Below are 19,678 nucleotides of genomic sequence, written 5' to 3'. Positions count from 1 at the left end.
AATAAAATTGGGTTGCCTCCCAACAAGCGTTATTGTTTAACGCCCCTAGCTAGGCATAATGCAATAGATCTAGGTATTGTCATCTTTGGTATGCAACCCATAAGTGGCTCTCATAATAGATTCATAAGGTAATTTTATTTTCTTTCTAGTAAAGTGCTCCATGCCTTTCCTTAATGGGAATTGTAATCTAATATTTCCTTCCTCATTCTAAGGAAGGGTCTAACAAGAATAATATAACTTGTAGGATTGCAATCTATATCAAGAACAATGAAATCTAAGGGCACATAATTCCTATTTACAACAATAATAACATCAGTAATCCTTTCCATAGTTTTCTTAATGGTAGAATCCGCTAGATGCAAATTTAAAGAGCAATCCTCAAATTCACGAAAACCTAGAACATCACATATAGTTTTTGGAATCGTGGAAACACTAGCACCGACATCACACAAAGCATGTCACCCAATTTTAATCTTGATAGTAGGTTCCCACGCATCATAAAGCTTTCTAGGTATAGAAACTTCCAACTCAAGTTTTTCTTCATAAGATTTCATCATTGTATCCACAATATATTTAGTAAAAGCTTTATTTTGATTATAAGCATGCGGAGAATTTAACATGGATTTCAACAAGGATATACAATCAATCAAAGAGCATATATAATAATTAAAGTACTTGAAATCCAAAAGAGTGGGTTCATTGCTATTTAAAGTTTTGACCTCTTCAATCCCACTTTTATCATTCTTAGCATTGAGATCTAAAAACTCATAATCATTGCGACGCCTTTCAGATAAAGTTGACTCATCTCTAGTCCCATATTTTTCAAGATTTATATTAGAAAACAAAGATTCAATAGGAGTCACACCAATCACTTTTTGATCTTCATCGTTATTATCACGAGAAAACACTTTTCGCCATTCACGCTTAGCACGAATTCTAGCGGTTCTTTCCTTACACCCATCAATAGAAATTCTCATAGATTTTAAAGACTCATTAATATCATGCTTGGGTGGAATAGATCTAATTTTCAAAGAATAAACCTCAACAGAAATTCTATCAATGTTCCTAGCCAAATCATCTATCTTGAGTAATTTTTCTTCAATCATAGCATTGAAACCCTTTTGTGAACTAATAGATTCTTTAATATTAATCTCAAGATGAGACTGAATCTTATTATAATTTCCATAAGAATTTTTGTACGAATTACCATAATTATTAGAGGAATTACTAGGTAAAGACCAAGAGTTGAAATTACATCTATATGCTTATTGTCAAAAGATTTCCTACCAACAAAATTCACATCCATAGATTCATTATTATTTGCAATCAAAGAAGACATAGACATATCATTGGGATCAATATGAGCACTCTTACTAGCAAACAACGTCATCAATTCATCCATCTTATCACTCAAAGTATTTATTTCTTCTATAGCATGCACCTTTTACTAGTAGGAGATCTTTTGGTATGCCATTGAGAGTAATTTGCCATAATATCATCTAGTAGTTTAGTAGATTCTCCTAATGTAATTTCCATAAAAGTACCTCCCACGGCGGAATCTAAAAAATTTCTAGAAGAAAAATTCAATCCCGCATAAAAAAATGTATCATCATCCATAAACTCAAACCATGCGCGGGGCAATTCCTAATCATTAATTTCACCATCTCCCAAGATTGTGCAACATGCTCATGATAAAGTTGCTTAAAATTCGTTATATCGTTCCTAAGGGAGATGATCTTAGGGGGTGGAAAGTACTTGGAAATAAAAGGATCTTTACACTTATTCCATGAATCAATACTATTTTTAGGCAAAGATGAAAGCCAAGTTTTAGCACGATCCCGTAATGATAAAGGAAATAGCTTCAATTTAACAATTTCGTTATCCACATCTTACTTATTTTGCATATTACACAACTCAACGAAAGTATTTAGATGGGATGCAACATCTTCACTAGGAAGGCTAGAAAATTGTTGTTTCATAACAAGATTAAGCAAAGCCGCATTAATTTCATAAGATTTTTCACTAGAGGCGGGAGCAATTGGAGTACTAATAAAATCAATATTATTAGTAGTAGTGAAATCACACAACTTGGTATTATCTTGACTCATCGTGACAAATCAAGCAATCCAACACACAAGCAAGCAAACAAAAAGAAAACGAGAGAAGGGCGAATAAAAAGGCAAATTGGTGAAGTGGGGGAGAGGAAAACAAGAGGCAAATGGCAAATAATGTAAATGCAAGAGATGCGTTTGTGATGGGTACTTGGTAAGATCTTGCTATGTATCCTCCTCGGCAACGGCGCCAGAAATCCTTCTTGCTACTTCTCGAGCTTGCTTTGGTTTTCCCTTGAAGAGGAAAGGGTGATGCAACAAAGTAGATAAGTATTTCCCTAAGTTTGTTGACATCCAAGGTATCAATCCAGTAGGAAGAACAAGCAAGGCCTCAATATTAGCACCTACACAAATAATCAAAACTTGCACCCAACGCAACAAAGGGGTTGTCAATCCCTTCACGGTTATTTGCAAGGATGAGATCCAATAGAGATGGATAGAAAAGGCTGAAAGTAAAGAAAAAGTAAATAAATTGCATCAAAGTATTTTTGTTTTTTTTGGTTTATAGATACAAAAATAATAAGTGGAAAATAGACCCGGGGGTCATAGGTTTCACTAGAGGCTTCTGTCCTGAAAAAAAATAATACGGTGGGTGAAGAAATTACCGTCGAGCAATTGATAGAAAAGTGAATAATCATGAAGATATCTAAGGAAATCATTATGCATATAGGCATCACGTCCGTGTCAAGTAGACCGAAACAATTCTACATCTACTAATATTAATCCACGCATCGACCAACTCCTGCGTGCATCTAGAGTATTAAGTTCATGAGGAACAGAGTAACGTATTAAGTAAGATGACATGATGTAGAGGAATTAACTAAAGCAATATGATGAAAACCCCATCTTTTTTATCCTTGATGGAAACAATGCAATACGTGCCTCGCTACCCCTACTTTTTCACTGGGTGAAGACACCGCGATATTGAACCCAAAGCTAAGCACTTCTCCCATTGCAAGAACTATCAATCTAGTTGGCCAAACCAAACCAATAATTCAAAGAGACTTGCAAATATATGAAATCATGCATATAAGAAATCAGGAAAGACTCAAACAATATTCATAGATAATCTGAACATAGACTCACAATTCATCGGATCTCGACAAACACACCGCAAAAGAGTATTCCATCAGATAGATTTCCATGAAGATCATGGACAACATGGTATTGAAGATCATAGAGAGAGAAGAAGCCATCTAGCTACTAGCTATGGACCTGTAGGTCTGTGGTAAACTACTCACGCATCACCGGAGAGGCAACGGTTTTGATGTAGAATCCCTCCGTGATTGAATCCCCTCCGGCAGATTAACGGAAAAGGCTCCCAGATTGGATCTCTCGGAAATGGAGGCTTCCGGCGGCGGAAAAGTATTTATTGGTGTCGTTCTGATAATGATGGATTTTTGGGAATTTATAGGACACGAATCTGGGTTTTGTCACGGCAGATGTCCTCGTGAAAGGACTTGATACTGGAGCCATCGCACCTTGGTGGCGACTCAAAGGGGTTAAGCGGGAGAGACACGGCGATTTACCCAGGTTCGGCCCCTCGAGAGGAGGTAATAGCCTACGTCATGCTTTTGTGTGTATTGATATGGATTCGATTACAAGGAAGGCGTAACTCGCCTAAACCTAGCACTCGATGATTTCTAACCTACCTCTCCCCCTCCAGACTCGCCTTTATATATAGGTCGAAGCCCTAGGGTTTACAAGAGTCCCTTCCCCTTCACAAATCATGACCACCGCGGTCTCTAAGTCGCCGTCCTGCAAAACCCGGAGACCTTCCACAAATCATAACCATCCTGCGACTTTGAACTGCCCAGACTGAGGCCCAACTAGCCCTAAAGGATGAATCGCCTTACAAGTAACCCGGCCCATATTCGGCGGGTCACTTAATAAGCAATATCCCCAACATTAGGCCCCAACTTGACTTGAATCTTCATGCCAATGCCTCCGTTTTAGTTGAAGGCGACTCACTCCTTTGTGTCCCTCCACATGCCAGAAATTTTAACTCGCCAACTGGTACTGGAAAAAGTTTTTGAGCCGCCAATGCATTTCCCGTCAGCACTTTCCTCAGCCCTCGATTTTCGGGAACTCCAACATAATCCCAACGGATCTTTTAGTGCATCATTATCCCGAAATTTTCGGACGTCATCATAGATAATCTTTTCTTCCTCGTCGGTTCCCGCTCACAGCGCCTCGATTCCAGCGCCTGTCCTGATAAATAGGCAGAAGGGACAGGGCTGACACTGGCCACCTACCAGTCTCGTCCGTCCCCCCATTATCGCAACAGAGAACCGCACCGCTTCCCGAGGGTTTCGCCGCCGGCTGCAAACTCTGCTCCCGTTCGAAAAACTCCAGTGCTGCCCGCAAATCATCGCCGTTCGAAGAACTCTGGCGCCGCTCGCAAGCCGTCGCCGCCCGAGGAGTTCCGGCGCCGTTCGAGGAGCTCCGGCGCCGCCCGCAAGTCGTCGCCGTCGCCAGGCTCCGCCGCCGCCGAGGGTACCTTCATTCTCCAACAGCCTCCACCATCGCCGATCTTCTTCGACCAAGATCTTCAGGTTAGGCCACTGTTTCCCCTTCTTTAAGGGTAGATTTATTTCTTGTTCATGCTGCCGCCATTGCCATAGTTCCAAAGCCCTATGCTTGTCACCACCTTAACTGCCGAACTGATTAGTCCGAGCGCCATTAGGGCACCCAGTGCTTCGAATAATCCTATCCATCTGTGCCCTTGCAAATTTTCTAAATAGACTAGTCTTTTCAAACATGAGGCACCACCCTGATCACACATCGTTCATGTCTTAGCCACGTCCGTAAGCTTTTATATCTGTTTAACAGATCCATTCCTCTTTCACTGTTTGTAAAAAGCTGTTTGGAAACCTCGTCCTTCCCTTAGTGTTTCGGAAAGAATAAATTTTACCACCCACAGTAGCGTCGCTTCTGAGAATAGCCCTGCTCCGATAGGTCGCCACATCAGCCCAACCCGGCCTCCCATTCCGGCGGGTTAAGCAGGAGCTAGTCCCGACTCACATAGTAAATGTTCGAGACATGTAATACCATTTTCTTGCCTATTTGTAGCATGGGTGCCGTTTTCAAGAGCGATTGGCTTCCTACCAAAGTCGATGATGCTGTTTTGGCGAATTACGTGAAAGCGGGCTGCTTGGATCCTCAAGACGTCATTGGATGGCGCACCGGGTTAGGAGAAGACCTCCCCAACCCCAAGGAAGGGGAGATAGTAGTTTTTGTGGAACACTTAGAACGGGGTTTTAAGCCGCCCGGATCTAAATTCCTTAGAGAGGCCCTGAATTTTATGAACGTCCGACTCCAGGATTTGGGACCCAATTCCATAAGCAACCTAAGTCAATTCCAAGTCCTTTGCGAAGCTTATTTGCGGATCGAGCCTTCCGTCCCTCTGTTTTGGTACTTTTTCCACTTGAATCGCCAGACGGAATTCCACAATGGCCCCAGTTTGGAACTCGGCGGGGTCAACGTCCAACGTCGTAGGGACAGTCCGTTCCCTTCACTCACTATGCCTAGCCATCCCAAAGGCTGGGGTGAATCTTGGTTTTACTGCAAAGAAACATCCCCTGCCGGCGAGAACAAACTTCAGGGCTACAGGCCAAGCCGCCTTCCGGTCAACTTCAAGCTCCCTGACAAGCTCACCGAGGAAGAAGAGTCGGAATTCGTCCCAATTCTGTCCGAACTGAGATCCTTGACTAACAACGGTCTCACCGGGGTTGACCTGATCCGCTGCTGGGTCGAATGGCGGATCCTTCCTCTGAGCCGCCGAGAAGGCTTGATGTGCGAATTTGACGGTACTCTGGATCATCCCCAATGCTACTTTCACACAGCATTAACAGAAAAAGACATCGTCGCCATCATCAAGAAGCTGACCGGCGAGCCTACAGCAAAGTGCGGCCAAATCGGCCTTAAGCCCTTCTGCAAGATTAACCCGGCGCCCAAGGTAACCAAGGCTAACTCGCCCTCAATTTTTATTCCATCTGTTTTATTGCCATCATGACTTCATGCCATATATCTTTCCAGAAAGGCGACAAGTTCTGGTCTAGGAGACCTAAGAAACAAGCCATGAAGAGTGCTAAGCCGCCTTCCAAGAAAAACAAGGGCAAAAGTAAATCGGCTGCGGCCGAGCCATCTGAAGTCGACGAATCTCAAGCTGGCGACGCACTCTCAGAGGTACCAATCCGTCCTCATTTTCACTCGCCACCTATCACCTTTTAACTTTTATTTATCTCTCACTCCTCTTATAATAGAATGAAGATAACGAAAGCCAAGAAGACTTTGTCGAGGTAATTTCCGTCTCCTCCGATTCATCTCCTTCTCCACCTAAGCCGGCCCGGCGAATATGTGGGAAAGTTCCTCTCTCACATCCAAATGCCCATTTGGACCCAAATTTCTTACTGAAGAAAACGCAGCACGCCTCGAAACGGAAAACGCGAAGTCATTCTGGCGACCTAACACCTGGCTTCCCAACAACGAACAAAAGAAAACCAAGCGAGGTACCTCCCTTTTTTTATTTGAGCAACCATTGTTCGTGCTGCTTTGGATCACAGTCATAACTCGCCTGTATTATCGATGTACAAATTCTGCAGGATTCTCCCCCTACTTCTGGCGACTCAGTGATGTTGACCCTTCCACCAATGATCCGCGTCCCGGGGTAAGTTTCTTGCCCTGATCCTTGAGAATAGCACTTTTTTCAATGTTTTAACACACCTATCTCTTCCATTAGGGCGCAAGCCAAAAAGAGGAAGACCAGTGGATCAATCCCTAACGCCACTTCTGAGCTTCCAAGGAAAGCTACTCCGACTCAAGAAGATCCGAGTCAAGACGAACCAACAATTCAAGAAAACCCTCCTGAGTCGCCCAAAGGATCAACAGATGTCCCTAGATCACCGGTCGTAATGGCGTCAGCTGATGACCCAGATGCTGTAGTCATTACCGGTTTTGGTTTCTCCAAGCCGGCAACGACAATCCTCTCCAAACATATAGCATCCCCTTCTCCATCAATTCCTGAGTCTGGGCCTTCCAAGGCGAAACTTTCTGACTATGCAAGTCTGGAGTTTAAAGAACTCTGTTCTGGCTTCGCAAGTCGCCTGGAAGCGAGTTACGAGATGGAAAAGAATCTGCTAAGAATGTTAAATAACAAGCATGAGGTAAAATTTATACTCTATATTATTCCCAGTAACCCCCAAGGGCCGGGTCATCAGTAAAATGATGAGCCGGGTCTTTTTAAAAGCTTCGCGACCAGTAACCCCCAAGGGCCGGGTCATCAGTAAAATGATGAGCCGGGTCTCGATTTCTGTATAATTTCCCTTGAGAAATTATACATTAGCCCCCAAGTGTCAGGAGTATTGCCTTGCAATAATTCTGAGACTTGTCTTTGTTTTAAATTTTGAACAGGAAAGCCTTGCCCAGACCAAACTAGCCCAGGGCGACTTAAGGAAAAACTTGGCTGACCAACAAGATGCCCGAACTCAGTCGGAAGACAAATATAAGCTGGCTCTGGTTGAACTGGAAAAGCTCAAAGCCGAGTTAGAAAGAACTCAGGCTGACCACAGCGCGGTTTTGACAAGAGCCGAAAAAGCAGAAGCACAGCTGGCAACTGTGCAGCAGGAGCTATCCGGCTTAAAGCGCCATATCTCCAACATGACACAAGCCATCTTTGGTAAGCTTTATCTAACTCTCCAATCTTATCCTCTTCCATGGGAAAATTCCTTAATGTTAACTTACCGGTTATTCAATCCCAGGCTCGAGAGTCGCCAATCTGCAAGACGACTGCGTGTTGATGCTGAAGGCGATCTATACACTGACGGAACAACTGTACACAGGCAGTGTGCTGACCGTCAAAGCCGTGATAGGTGCAAAAGAGCCCATAACTTCCATCAAGAAGGTGCTTGGATATCTATCCACACTTCCTCCCCAGATCGGCGAGTTAACCCGATCAGCCGCCCGGAAGGGTGTCCTGACGGCTCTGAGTCGCTGCTTGGCGTATGCTCCGGAAATTAATTTGGAAGAAGTAGCAGCCGGGTTCCCTCAGCTTAAAGATGACGGCTCGGAGTTCGTGGAAGAAAACTACCAGAAGGTTGTCAAAGATTCTCGGCTGGCCGCCACTCAACTCGCCGCCAGCCTTGACTTGACAAAATATCAGGCGGCTTACGATGATAAGAATAAGAAAATCAGCCCGCCAACCTTCGTGGTAACCAACCTTATCCCTCGGCGACCCAAGAATCCCTTCGACTGGGAAACAGACCTGGCATCAATCTTGACCGATGAAGACGATTTTGCCTCTTTGTCCAGATGCAATTGGGTCTTGGGCGATTTACAAATCGAATCTGGTCAGAGCTCACGCCAGGACTTAGCGGAATAGATTTCCCTTGAATTTGGCCCAAGAGCCATGTAATAGTCAGTACTATCTTTTGATGACATCTTCTGCAAAAAACCCTTATACCGCTTTTGTTAATCTTTATCAGAATCGCCTGAAATGCTCAATCCGCCAAGGATGAAAACCTTGAGCAATTATACATTATCTGTGAAAATAAAAGAACTACAAATAGTTTCAACGAATAAGCAGTGAAGATAAAAATCTCCAAGGTCAAATCATAACACGAGTAATTTCGTCGGCTCATACGGTCGCGACAGGAGGAGGCGAGTCAGAAAGCTCGTGCACCCACCCTTAATGCAGGTTTCGTCGGCTCATACGGTCGCGACAGGAGGAGGCGAGTCAGAAAGCTCGTGCACCCACCCTTAATGCAGGTTTCGTCGGCTCATACGGTCGCGACAGGGGGAGGCGAGTCAGAAAGCTCGTGCACCCACCCTTAATGCAGGTTTCGTCGGCTCATACGGTCGCGACAGGAGGAGGCGAGTCAGAAAGCTCGTGCACCCACCCTTAATGCAGGTTTCATCGGCTCATACGGTCGCGACAGGGGGAGGCGAGTCAGAAAGCTCGTGCACCCACCCTTAATGCAGGTTTCGTCGGCTCATACGGTGGCGACAGGGGGAGGCTAGTCAGAAAGCTCGTGCACCCACCCTTAATGCAGGTTTCGTCGGCTCATACGGTCGCGACAGGGGGAGGCGAGTCAGAAAGCTCGTGCACCCACCCTTAATGCAGGTTTCGTCGGCTCATACGGTCGCGACAGGGGGAGGCGAGTCAGAAAGCTCGTGCACCCACCCTTAATGCAGGTTTCGTCGGCTCATAAGGTCGCGACAGGGGGAGGCGAGTCAGAAAGCTCGTGCACCCACCCTTAATGCAGGATTCGTCGGCTCATACGGTCGCGACAAGGGGAGGCGAGTCAGAAAGCTCGTGCACCCACCCTAAATGCAGGTTTCGTCGGCTCATAAGGTCGCGACAGGGGGAGGCGAGTCAGAAAGCTCATGCACCCACCCTTAATGCAGGTTTCGTCGGCTCATACGGTCGCGACAGGGGGAGGCGAGTCAGAAAGCTCGTGCACCCACCCTTATGCATGTTCTGTCGGCTCATAAGGTCACAACAGGATGTCATGAAATTGCTCTCTCTTTTTCTTAAAGAAGAAGCCCCCAAGTCAGGGAAACATTATATTATTCCATAATGAAACTAAAAAACTTACAAAGCATGGAGTTTTAAGAACTCAAGTGTAGTAAGGCCGCAAATGGGCAATATTCCAAGGGCGAGTTGACCCAGCCCCCGTAGTCGGTCGATGAGGCCGAAGATCCATCAAGTAGTAAGAACCATTGCGGAGGTTCTTGCTGACAACGAAAGGTCCCTCCCAAGGGGGCAAAAGCTTGTGCATGCCTGCCCGATCTTGTATCAGTCGAAGCACTAAATCGCCTTCCTGGAAAGTCCGACTCTTCACCCGGCGACTATGATAGCGTCGCAGATCTTGCTGATAGATCGCCGAACGAGCCGCTGCTAAGTCACATGCCTCTTCCAAGGCATCCAAAGAGTCCTGACGTGCCAGCTCGTTGTCTCGCTCCACATATGCGGCGACTCTAAGAGAATCATGCGTTATGTCGGTAGGGAGGACGGCTTCTGCTCCATAGACCAAAAAGAAAGGGGTGAACCCCGTGGACCGATTCGGGGTGGTCCGGATGCTCCATAATACCGAAGGTAACTCCTCCACCCAACATCCTGGAGTTCTTTCCAGGGGAACTATGAGCCGAGGTTTGATCCCTCGCAAGACTTCCTGATTCGCCCGCTCGGCCTGCCCGTTTGACTGCGGGTGAGCAACTGCAGAGATATCAAGCCGGATATGTTCACGGCGACAGAAATCCAGCATCGCTCCTTGGGACAAGTTAGTACCATTGTCCGTGATGATACTGTGTGGATATCCAAAACGGAAAATCAACTTCTTCAGAAATTTTACCGCAGTCTCCGCATCGCAAGTCCCAACAGGCTCCGCCTCAATCCATTTAGTGAATTTATCAACCGCCACCAATAAGTGAGTTTTCTTGTTGGAGGACATCTTAAAGGGACCGACCATGTCCAGCCCCCAGACCGCGAAAGGCCAAGTAATGGGGATCATCCTCAATTCTTGAGCCGGCACATGAGCATGTCTCCCATATCGTTGGAACCCCTCACACCGCCGTACTATATCTTCTACATCTGCGTGAGCCGTCAACCAGAAGAAACCGTGTCGAAAGGCTTTTGATACCAAAGAACGTGACCCGGCGTGATGTCCGCAGTCTCCAGAATGGATGTCATTTAGGATTATGCATCCTTCCTCGGAGGAAACGCACCGCTGAAAGACCCCTGAAGCACTTCGTTTATATAGCTCGCCATTAATGATGACCATGGACTTGCTACGCCGAACAATCTGGCGAGCCAAAACTTCGTCAGTGGGTAACTCGCCACGAGCAAGATAAGCTAGATAAGGAAGAGCCCAATCCGGAGCGACATGGAGAGCCGCCACAAGCTGAGACTCGGGATCTGGTATCGCCAATTCCTCCTCCGTGGGTACAGTTACGGACGGTTTATGCAGGATATCCAAGAAAACATTAGGGGGGACCGGTTTTCTCTGTGAGCCGAGTCATGAGAGGGCATCAGCTGCTTCGTTGAGTCACCGATCAACATGATCAACCTGGTACCCATGAAAATAGCCCGCCACGTCAGATACAGCTCGCCTGTAAGCCGCCATCATAGGATCTCGAGAGTCCCAGGTGCCCGAAACCTGTTGCGCCACAAAATCTGTGTCCCCAAAGCATCTGACTCGGGTTAGGTTCATCTCTTTTGCTAGTCGCAAACCGTGAAGCAGACCTTCATACTCTGCTGCATTATTTGTACAAGGGAACATGAGCCGGAGGACGTAGCAGAACTTATCTCCTTGAGGGGATATCAACACCACACCCGCCCCTGAGCCCTCCAACTGCCTGGATCCATCAAAATAAATAGTCCAATAGGTAAGGTCAGGCCGATCTTCCGGAGCCTGAAGCTCCGTCCAATCATTGACAAAATCAACCAGTGCCTGGGACTTGATGGCCGTGCGGGGGGTATACTGTATGTGATGTGACCCAAGTTCTATTGCCCATTTGGCGATTCGCCCTGTTGCCTCGCGGTTTTGGATGACGTCGCCGAGGGGCGCGGAACTGACGACGGTGATCGGGTGTTCCTGGAAATAATGTTTAAGCTTTCGACTCGCCATGAACACCCCATAGACCAGTTTCTGCCAATGTGGGTATCGCTGTTTGGAAAGAGTTAACACCTCACTGATAAAGTACACCGGGCATTCTACCGGGTATTCCTTTCCTTCCTCCTTTCTTTCGACGACCACAGCCACGCTGACCGCTTTGGAATTCGCGGCGATATACAGGAGCATAGGCTCCTTTTCAGTCGGGGCCGCCAGGACCGGCGGGTTAACCAATTGATGTTTCAAGGCCTGAAATGCCTCGTCAGCCTCCTCTGTCCACACGAATCGGTCGGACTTTCTCAACAATTGATAAAGAGGAATCGCCTTTTCTCCGAGGCGGCTCACAAAACGACTAAGAGCCGCAATACGACCCGCCAATCGCTGAACTTGGTTAACATTCGTCGGCTTGCCGAGGGAAGTAACCGCTTCAATTTTGTCCGGGTTAGCCTCGATGCCGCGCTCCGATACCAAGAAACCCAGTAGTTTTCCCGCAGGTACGCCGAAAACGCACTTGGTAGGATTTAGCTTCATCTGATATACCCGTAAATTATCAAAGGTTTCCTTAAGGTCTTCCAGAAGTGTCTCCCCCCAGCGGGTCTTGATCACAATGTCGTCAACATAGGCATGGACGTTGCGGCCAATTTGGCTATGAAGACAATTCTGGATGCAGCGTTGGTAAGTCGCTCCTGCGCTCTTGAGCCCGAACGGCATGGACACATAGCAAAAGGCCCCGAAGGGGGTTATGAAAGAAGTCTTCTCCTGATCTTCCACAGCCATTTTGATCTGATGATAACCTGAATAAGCGTCCAAAAAGCACAATCGTTCGCATCCCGCCACCGAGTCAATGATTTGGTCGATGCGGGGAAGAGCGAAAGGATCCTTGGGACAAGCTCTATTGAGGTCCGTATAGTCAATACACATACGGAACGTGCCATTCTTCTTGAGTACTAACACCGGGTTAGCTAGCCATTTGGGGTGAAAGACTTCCACGATGAACCCGGCGGCTAAAAGGCGGGCGACTTCCTCTCCAATCGCCTTCCGTCGCTCCTCATTAAACTTGCGAAGGTATTGTTGGATAGGTTTGCATTTTGGGTCAATATTAAGATGGTGCTCAACGAATTCTCTCGGTACACCCGGCATGTCGGAGGGCTTCCATGCGAAGATGTCCCGATTCTCACGGATGAATTCGATGAGCGCGCTTTCCTATTTGGGGTCCAGACCCGTTCCAATGGTAAACTGCTTGGATGAATCGCCAGGGACGAAGTCGACTGTCTTCGTGTCATCCGTTGGTTTGAACTTGAGGGGCGACTCGGAATCTGTAGTCGGTTTCTTGAGTGGTGACATGTCTGCCGGGTTAACATTGGCCCGATGATTTTTGAGCTCTTCCGCCGCGCAGGCGACCTCCGCATAGGCCGCGTCTCCTTCCTCACACTCCTTTGCAATTCTTCTATCTCCGTCGACCGTGATGGGCCCTTTAGGACCAGGCATTTTGAGCTTGAGGTAGACGTAGCACGGGCGGGCCATGAAGCGAGCGTAAGCCGGTCGCCCGAACAGCGCATGGTACGGGCTTTTTAGTTTGACTACCTCGAAGACCAGAGACTCCGACCTGTAATTCTGCGCAGTTCCAAACGCTACTGAGAGCCTGACCCGGCCTATCGGATAAGCCGATTTGCCCGGGACGGTGCCATGGAAGACCGTGGTTGAAGGCATCAAGTCTTTCTCTAATAGATTCATCCTCCGGAAGGTGTCGAAGTATAGGATATTAATGCTGCTGCCGCCATCCATTAGTACTTTCGATAGAGTGTAACCCGCCACTTGGGGGGCCACGACCAATGCCAGGTCGCCCGGGTTATCTATTCTCGGCGGGTGATCCTCTCTACTCCATGTTATGGTCTGTTCGGACCAGTGGAGATATCTGGGAACTGCCGGCTCAATTATGCTGTACGCCCGGTGATTTACCTTTTTATCACGTCTGCAAGCATTAGTGGTGAAAACATGATATTGCCCATTACTTAGCTGTTTAGGATTGTTGCGGAAGCCCCCATGGTCATCCTGGTCCCGCGGAGCCCCCTGTGGGGGCAGCTGCTGGAAAACTTCCGGCGGGTTGTACCGCCGTTGGTGGTGCACCGGGTACTGGCCGCCGCCTGGCTGCGGGCCCCCCTGTGCCTCTTGTTCGGGAAAACCGCCGAAGGGGTTGTGCCTTTGGTTGGGCGCGGCGAGTTGGTCTTGGCGACGGTTCGGGTCTCCGTTTTGGCTCTTCTTGATTGCCTCGGCCCGAAATTCTCGCATCACGAAGCAGTTCTCCCAGGAGTGGGCCGCCGGGCCGTCGGCCGTGGCGTGGTGCGGGCAAGGGCCTTTGAGCAGCTCTTCGTAGTTACGCGGTCTTTTCCCACTGAAGCCTCGATTCTTCTTTTTGCCGTCATTGGCGTTGGTGTTGGCAACCAGATCCGAGGGCTCCTCATGTGGCCTACGCTTGCCGTTGGTCCCCTGGTTATAACGGTTGCGGCCTTGGAGGCGGGTGTGCTTATTCGTTGAATCGCCCTTCTTGGGCGAGTTACCCTTACCATCTTCGCCGGGATCCTTGGTATCATCGGCTTCGACGTACCTAGTGAGGGTATCCATCAGCTCGCCCATATCCTGAACTTTCCGTTTGAGTCGCCCCAGTTTCTGGACCAGCGGTTCGTAGTGGCAGTTGTGCTCGAGGATAAGCACAGCTTGCGCTGCCGTGATGCCATCCGATGAATGGATAATTTCCGCGACTCGCCGCGACCAATGATGCGACGACTCATCCGGGCGTTGCACGCAGTGTTGCAAGTCGACTTTTGTCATCGGCCGTTTACAGGTTCCCCGGAAGTTTTTGATGAAACGCTCCTTCAACTCGGCCCAGGATTGGATAGAATTGGGGGGTAAATTTTTCAACCAAGTGCGTGCCGATCCCTCGAGCATCATGGTGAAATATCTGGCGCAAACCGCCTCGTTTACGTCGAGCATGTCCATGGTGATCTCATAACCCTCGATCCAAGATGTTGGTTCGAGATCTGGTGTGTAATTAGGCACCTTTCTCGGCCCTTTGAAATCCTTGGGCATTCTTTCGTTTCGAAGGGCCAGGGACAAGCAGGGCACCCCAACTCGTCCTCCGGTCCCCGCGGGAGGAGTCTGAGCCTCTTGAATGTTGGGTGGACCTCTGCCCGGCGGGTCCCGCTCGGGCGGGTTGTCCTGCGGGAGGTGTCGCGGGGCACTGTTTACGGCTGGCTGATCCTCCGGCCAACCCCTGGTATAGCTCGCCTGGGGGGTGGAGTGCAATTGCTCGGGGCTGTGTGAGAACTGCGCGTTTTGGACCACCGCCGTTTTCAACATCTCGATGGCGTTCCTTGCTTCGATCTCAGCTGGGGTGTTGCCGTGGATCGGGAGAGACTCCAGATGGCGAGTTGCGGCAAGCACGTTATCCACCGGGTTAGAGAAGTGGCCTCGAGGGGTACGGAAACGAGGAATTTGACCCTCAGTCGGCTGAATCGGCAGGTTAGGAGGGCGGCCGAGCCCTCCTGCTGGAGCGGCTCCCATCCCGGGTGTTTGGGGAGTGTCGAACAAGAGAGTCGGATTGAGATCATGGGGCAGGCGTCCCTGGTACCTCCGCTGATGGACGGCGTCGGATGCGCGCTGCTGTCTTTCAAGCCGCCAATTGTCGGTGTTCAACCGCATCCTTTCGGCCGTAATCTGGGCTTGTCGAGTTTCCATCCTGGCGGACTCCGTCTCAGCATCCTGATGGGCCTTTGCCACCGCCTCCCTCAGTTTTGCTAACTCCGCATTTATCTCTTCTTGGTTCTTTGGCGTGAGGGGGGTTGACATTAGTCTTATGATTTCCGCCGCTAAATCCACCAGGACTGCTGACGCACTTCTGGACGTCCCGCCGGTTCCATCGCCTCCGGCGGGATTCTGTGCGGGTTGAGCCGCCCCGGCCATGTAGATGGCGATCTGGCGGCGGGTTCGATCGAGGATTTCCGGATCCATAGCCAATGACAAGCCCCCGAGACCGTCTCCGTGGAGGGACCGGATGGAATCGGAATCGCCCATGGATGATTCGTCGTCAGAGTTGACGGGGGTAACCTCCTGAGCCGCCGCGGGCTCTGGCTCCTCCGACCCCTGCGTGAAACCCACAAAGACTGGGTGGGTCAGATTCCGGGTTACGACTGGATGAACGTACCTGGCCGGCTCGACGATGTCAGAGGAGATGTCCGGCTCAGGAACAGATGACCCGATCATTCCGATGAAGACGTTGATCTTGCCGAAGGGGACCCTGTAGCCTGATTCGAGAGAATTTGTTTCAGGTCCCCATCGCCGGTTGTCGATGTAGGCTATGCCGCGTCGGCTCCAAGTCATGAGCGCCGCCGCATAACTCCCAGACCCTGGTAGGGCTCCCTTTGAGAACTCAACTCCACCGTGCGCAGGCCCCACGGTGGGCGCCAACTGTCGTGGTTTTTTCACGGCAGATGTCCTCGTGAAAGGACTTGATACTGGAGCCATCGCACCTTGGTGGCGACTCAAAGGGGTTAAGCGGGAGAGACACGGCGATTTACCCAGGTTCGGCCCCTCGAGAGGAGGTAATAGCCTACGTCCTGCTTTTGTGTGTATTGATATGGATTCGATTACAAGGAAGGCGTAACTTGCCTAAACCTAGCACTCGATGATTTCTAACCTACCTCTCCCCCTCCAGACTCGCCTTTATATATAGGTCGAAGCCCTAGGGTTTACAAGAGTCCCTTCCCCTTCACAAATCATGACCACCGCGGTCTCTAAGTCGCCGTCCTGCAAAACCCGGAGACCTTCCACAAATCATAACCATCCTGCGACTTTGAACCGCCCAGGCTGAGGCCCAACTAGCCCTAAAGGATGAATCGCCTTACAAGTAACCCGGCCCATATTCGGCGGGTCACTTAATAAGCAATATCCCCAACAGTATTCCCTTTATCTTTGGAGGAAAAGGCATTAATGTGGTACATGCTATTGGATGATGCTGGAACATGGGACTGGAATCGATTGAAGTTTGAATTTCACCAGAAGTTTTATCCTATGCATCTAGTTTATCATGATTGGAATTTTATATATATATAAGTTTTGGACTCATGAAGGAGAAAGTATCTCTCAATATTGGGGGAGGCTTAAGTCTGTGATGCACACATGCCCCAATCATGAGCTCTCAAGGCAGATAATTTTACAAAACTTATAAGCTCGACTTTCTTATAATGATCAATTATGCTCGATTCTTCTTCTGCTAGTTCCTTTATGACAAAAACTATTGAATTCAAATGGGATCTTCTAGAAAGAATTAAATGGAACTCTGAAGATTGGGAACACAATGAAGGTAAAGAGTCGGGTATAAAACTTGAGTTTGATTGTGTTCATCGTTGGGGATATCGCTACAACTGTGGTTAATAAAAGCAATGTTAGAACAGATCTCTTGGCTGATAACATTGATGGTCAAGTTATTTATTTATGTAATGATGCTCCTAGAATTGCAATACATGTTAGAAATGAATAGGATGTGCTAGATAAGAATAAATCAATTGTGTGCTTACCTGTTGTTTCTGTTAAAATTGGAGATCGTTGTTATCATGCTTATGTGATGTGGGTACTAGTGTGAGTTCTATTCATTTTACCTTATATGAAGAAATTATGAATGATATAGCACATTCTGAGATGGAAGATACTAATGCTACTATTAAACTTGCAAATAGAGATACAATTTCACCACTTGGGATCATTAGATATTTTGAAGTCTTGTGTTGAAAAATCAAATATCCTACTGATTTCATAGTACTTGGTTCACAACAAGATATTTTTTGTCCCATAATATCTGGTAGACCCTTCTTGAATACCGTTAATGCTAAAATTGATTGTGTTAAAGAAAAGGTTGAAGTTTCTTTTGGCGATGTATCTCATGAATTTAATTTCTCTAAGTTTGTTAAACAACCACATGAGAAAGAGCTATCTAGTAAAGATGAAATTATTGGTCTTGCTTCTGTTGTCATGCCTCCTAGTGATCCTTTAGAACAATATTTGGTTGACCATGAAAATGGCATGCATAGAATGTAATGAATTAAATAGATGATATATTATTTAGCCAAACACCTATTCTTAAACACAATTTGCCTGTTGATATTCTAGGAGATCCTCGTCCGCCTAAGGGAGATACCATGTTTGAATTAAAGAAATTACCTGATACATTGAAATATGCTTATCTTGATGAACATAAGATATATCCTATAATTATTAGTGTTAACCCTTTAGAGCAGGAAGAAAAGGGACTACTCAAAACTCTCAAGAGACACTATGATGTTATTGGATATACTCTTCATGATCTTAAGGACATTAGTCCCACTTTATGTCAACATAAGATTAATATGGAACCAGATGCTAAACATGTCATCGATTATGAACATCGTCCAAATCCTATAATGAAAGAACTGGTAAGAACAGAAATATTAAAGCATCTCGAAGCATGTATAATCTATCACATAGCTGGAATAGAAAGATTATCCAAGCATACACACTTTTGTTTCCTTGATGGATATTCTGGTTTTTCGCAACTACTTGTGTCAAAGTAAGGTGAAGAGAGAACTATTTTACATGCCCTTTTGGAACTTATGATTATCTATCTATGCCTTTCGGTTTATGCAATGCACCTGCGATCTTTCAAAGATGTATGACTCTTGATACGTCTCCAATGTATCTATATTTTTTTGATTCTTCCATGCTATTATATGATCATTCTTGGATACTTTTTAAGCATTTACTTGCTGATTTACATTTTTTTAGCATGAACCTACTAACTCAGTGCAAGTGCGAGTTGTTGTTTTCCGCACGTTTTGGCTTGTCGGGTTTAGAGTACCAAACAAAGTCCAAATGCCATGAAACTTTTTGTTGATTTTTTCTAGACCAAAATAATACTTGGAAGCTTTGAGATACGACCAGACGCTTCACTATGGCCCCACAAGTTAATAGGGAGCACCCAGGGGGGTAGGCGTGCCCTGATGGCTTGTGGGCACCCCCGACGCCTCAGGACCTGATCTCTGGCCTACGAATTCACAAATATTCGAAATCCCCTAGGGGAGCTCCCCAAATACTATTTCCGCCACCGCAAGTCTCTGTTCCGCCATGATCTCATCTCGAGCCCTTTTCCGGTGCCCGGCCAGAGGGGGGTCGATCATGGAGGGCCTCTAGATCATCCTTACTGGTTCCATGGTGATGTGTTATCTCTTTCTCTATCTCTATGTTCTTCATTGCAATGATCACTGTTATTACCGTGGTGATCTACCTTATGTAATCCATCTCTGCGGTGTGTTTGTGGGGATCGGATGAATTGCAGGTTTATGTTCGAATTGTTCAATACAAAAGATTTGATTCTCCTCTTAGTTATATCTGCATGATCATTATAGCCTCTTAATTCTATCCAATCTATCGGTTCAGTTTGGCCGTCTAGATTGGTTTTTCTTCAGTGGTACAGGTGCATTATAGTAGGTTCACTCATGCGGTGCTCTATATCCAAGTGACAAAGTAGGGGACAAGACACATATTTGTATTGCTGCCACTAAGGATTAAACTATGGGGTTTATTGCTATTAATTGAGTTTTCCTTGTCTACATCATGTCCTCATTCTCCAATCATTACTCCATTTCACTTAATACTCTAGATGCATGCTGGATGGCAGTGATTGGGTGGAGTAATGGTAGTATATGCAAGCAGGAGTCGGTCTACTTGTTTATGTTCATGACACCTATATACTTTTGGAAATATTCCCTAGAGGCAATAATAAATTGGTCATTATCATATTTCCCTTTTCACGATAATTCTTTATTATCCATGCTATAATTGTATTGATTGGAAACTCAAATACATCTGCAGATACATAAACAACAAAGTTTCCCTAGTAAGCCTCTACTAGACTAGTTCATTGATCAA

This window comes from Hordeum vulgare, chromosome 3H (genome assembly GCF_904849725.1).
Source record: "Hordeum vulgare subsp. vulgare chromosome 3H, MorexV3_pseudomolecules_assembly, whole genome shotgun sequence".
Classification (NCBI taxonomy): domain Eukaryota; kingdom Viridiplantae; phylum Streptophyta; class Magnoliopsida; order Poales; family Poaceae; genus Hordeum; species Hordeum vulgare.
Note: the sequence above shows the minus strand (reverse complement) of the source record.